The sequence below is a fragment of the Triticum aestivum genome, chromosome 4B (genome assembly GCF_018294505.1).
Source record: "Triticum aestivum cultivar Chinese Spring chromosome 4B, IWGSC CS RefSeq v2.1, whole genome shotgun sequence".
NCBI classification, from domain to species: domain Eukaryota; kingdom Viridiplantae; phylum Streptophyta; class Magnoliopsida; order Poales; family Poaceae; genus Triticum; species Triticum aestivum.
The window spans coordinates 140,763,580-140,766,985 of record NC_057804.1 but is presented as its reverse complement, the minus strand read 5'-3'; the positions used below and the strand labels follow the sequence as shown (position 1 = coordinate 140,766,985).

Below are 3,406 nucleotides of genomic sequence, written 5' to 3'. Positions count from 1 at the left end.
ATCAAACAAAAAATATTCAGCAAACCAAATTGTTGTAGAGAATCATTTCCATTCCCTTTTTTTCGGCCATAGTTTCATCAGATACAGCAAACAATGTATGGAAAAAAGAGATAAACAGAACATGCTTCCGTTGTCATAGCATCTGCCTGCAAAAGAGTGACTAATTTGGTCGACAGACCCCATAATCAAGGTACATAATTAAAAAAACTACCTATTTGTACAATGACAGGTTCATCACTGTAAGACTGGGTGTTATCCATATGGGACTTGGCCAGCTGCACCAAAGCGGGGACACAATTTCCTCCCTACTGTCATCTTCAAGGTTGAGAACACCTATATCCCGGGGATTCGTCTTATACATCCAATTATATTGCTCATCATCTGCGAATAAACACAATTTGCCTTCAGTTGTGGATATTCTTCAGCACTAAGGCATATAGGCTGGTTACGCCCCAGAAACAACACATTATGATGCAAGCTATTTATTTCCACGAGCTCTTCTGCTTCCATATCAACTTTGTGTAACAAGACTTTATTAGTTTTAACTATGAGCTCCTCATAACCCGCATCTATGAGTTCAGCCTTCCTGCAAACTTGCAGCAGACCGCCCCATGGACCCTGAAGAAGGTAGAACTGCCCCCTGTACTCAGGACTGTTAATGGCAATCTCGTCTGCAATTATATTCCTCGTGACGGTAGGACCAGTGAGGTCAAACGCATCCATTTGCCCGGCTCTTGTGGATGCATACAATAGACCATCCATGTAGATGCATAGATCATAGTTCCAACTTGGCGGCAGCGAGGTCCATTTACAATCTCCTACCCTTGCAAACGAAAGCTGACGTACTGGACCATGGATGAGAACCGCAATGTAGCTTCCTGTGGACGGATCCGGAAAGATAAATACCCTGATGTAGACATGGTCACGAAGCTTGTCGGGAGCATGGGGGAACATTTTGGGACCAACCATTTCGGGGTCTAAGTCTGGATCGTAAAGTTGCTGTCGCAATTTATACATAATAACTGTGCCTGCATTGTCAAAGATTGGCTCTACATAACCAATGGTGACCACCGACGGGAGAGCAATCTGTTGGCCAGTGACCGGATTGATAAGGTGTAGCTCAGACTTGTCATCCGCGGTAACTAGCCAACCATGCGATGACCCAAGAAGATACCTGCTGCGGATGGGTGGATCCGGGAGAGTTAAATTGCAGACCCTCTTCTCTGCGAGGCTGTAGAGACAAGCTACATTCTCACCAGCAGATTCAGAGGTATAGAGGAGGCAAGGCGTCTGAGGACGTTTGTACAGCTCAAGCTGGCTGCAGAGGCTGGTATACGCGGAGCGCCAGGAGGAGCTGACAGAGGCCGCACGCATGAGGTCAAGTATCTCCAGGAGTGAAAATATGTCCATTAATACATCCTGCGGCAGCTCCGGCGAGTTTCTCACCACAGTTTCAGTTTCCATCGCTGGTGAGACCTTTCTCAATACATCCTGCAGCAGCTCCGGCAGTTTTCTCAACACAGTTTCAGTTTCCATCGCTGGTGAGACCTTTCTGAATTTCCCCAATGAACCGGGAGAAAGAGCCAGGAGCTTAGGCAAAAATTTCAGGCCAAAATGTGCAAAGCTCGTTATCCTGGCTACGCTACAGACCTCCATTGGAGCAATTGCAAAAGCGGGTCTTGTGGGGGAAGAGTTGCTTCAGCGGCAAACCAATTGGACTTGTCTTGTATCCAATCTGAGAAGAAGCACATCGAGGGCTGGCTGCACATCGAGGGCCTCACCTGTGATCCGATTAGAAGAAGGGAGTCCGGATCCAAGGACGAAACGGCCGGGATTTGTTGCCGTAGAAACTCCGAAAAGATCTGGAATTCGAATCCGAGCAATTACCGCCGGCGCCTCGGACGGATGCCCCCCAACGACGGGAGAGGAGAACCAACTAATTGCCCGCCGCAGTGTAGCCAGACGGCTCGGCCGTCCCAGGATCCGCGGGAAGGCAGAAGGTAGCGCCGGCGAGCTTGGGCTTCGTCGGCGGCGGTAAATGGGATGCAGGAGGCGGGGTGGTATTAGCAGTGGAAGGTGGCGGTGAGAAGGTGCTTGGCTCCGCCGTCTTCGTCGCAGGCGGCTGCGTTGTGGGGGCAGGTCGCCTTTGCACAGGTCACAGAGAGGGCGTCTGTTTTGCGACTGTGCGCCGTTCTCCGCGCGAGCGATCCATTTTTTTTTTTGGTTTTCTTTTTTGATTTTGAAACTTCCGCGTGAGTGATCGATTCATTTTTCTATTCCTTTTTCGAACTTCCGCGCCAGCGATCGATTCGTTTCTTTTTTTGACATGCAATCGATTCGTTTCAATCGTGGTTTCTTTTTTTGACATGCGATCGATTCGTTTCAATCGTGTTGGAGTGGGGCGTTGAAAAAAAAACACTTCACATCGACCCAAAAACACGCCTAGTGCGAGTCCACCATGTAGGAAAAAGCTATGACGATCCCGAGGCGATTGGCTTCTGGTGCTAGGGTTAGGGTTTTGCCGCACAGGGGTGGCTTGGCTCCGGTGGTGGCTACGGCGACGGCGCAACCCTAATCACGGATCGGTGTGGTTCGTCTTCGTTAGGAGCGGTGCTGATGGTGGAGAGGATGGGAGCGAAGGCTACAGCGACTCCAAAGAACACACCAATCTCGGCGGCGGCGGCGACGCCGGTGGCACGAAAGCTGGATGGATCAAGTAGCCGGGGATCTTCCAAGTCTCCGGCAGAGAGCAAGACGCCGGACCGTGCTGCAAGCCTGTCTGCTAGATTGGGTAGTATGGTGCTTTTGGACAAGCAGGCGGAGGACATATTTTTCGAAGATCCAGAAGATGTGAGGCCAAAATTCTTGCGTTGGACGGCAGTAGGAAAAACTTGCACGACTAGGCCCTTGAACAAGACAGCGTTGGAACGATCGATGCAACATGCGTGGGGTCTGCATAGGGAAGCCAGGTTCAGAGATCTTGGTGGAAACATCTTCGAGGTGCACTTTGGTAGTGAAGGAGACTGGAAGCACGCCATGAATAATGGCCCGTGGCAGTATGATTTTAATGTTTTGATCCTAAAGGAGTATGAAGGTAATAACCAGCCCTCTGAGATGATTTTCGACAAGATTGAGGTTTAGCTCCAGGTTTGTGATTTGCCACCGGGAAAGAGAACTAAGGCGTTCGGGGAGGCCCTCGGCAACTGGTTGGGTGAGGTGATCAAAGTGGATGCTGCTATGAGGGTATGGCCACAGGACAACACTTAAGGGTTAGAGCTAAGATATCTGTGTATGAACCTTTGGTCAGAGGTTTCTACTTGAAATCCTCACTAGAGGATAAAATTGGGATGTGGTATTATTTTCATTATGAGAAGATTCCTCATTTTTTCTTTGAATGTGGACAATT

General features: G+C 49.3%; 1 pseudogene; it reads right to left on the bottom strand.

Moving 5' to 3' along the window:
• Nucleotides 1-25: 25 nt before the first annotated feature.
• LOC123091499 (uncharacterized) lies at nucleotides 26-2,181 on the bottom strand (annotated as a pseudogene).
• Between the last annotated feature and the right edge of the window lie 1,225 nt (nucleotides 2,182-3,406).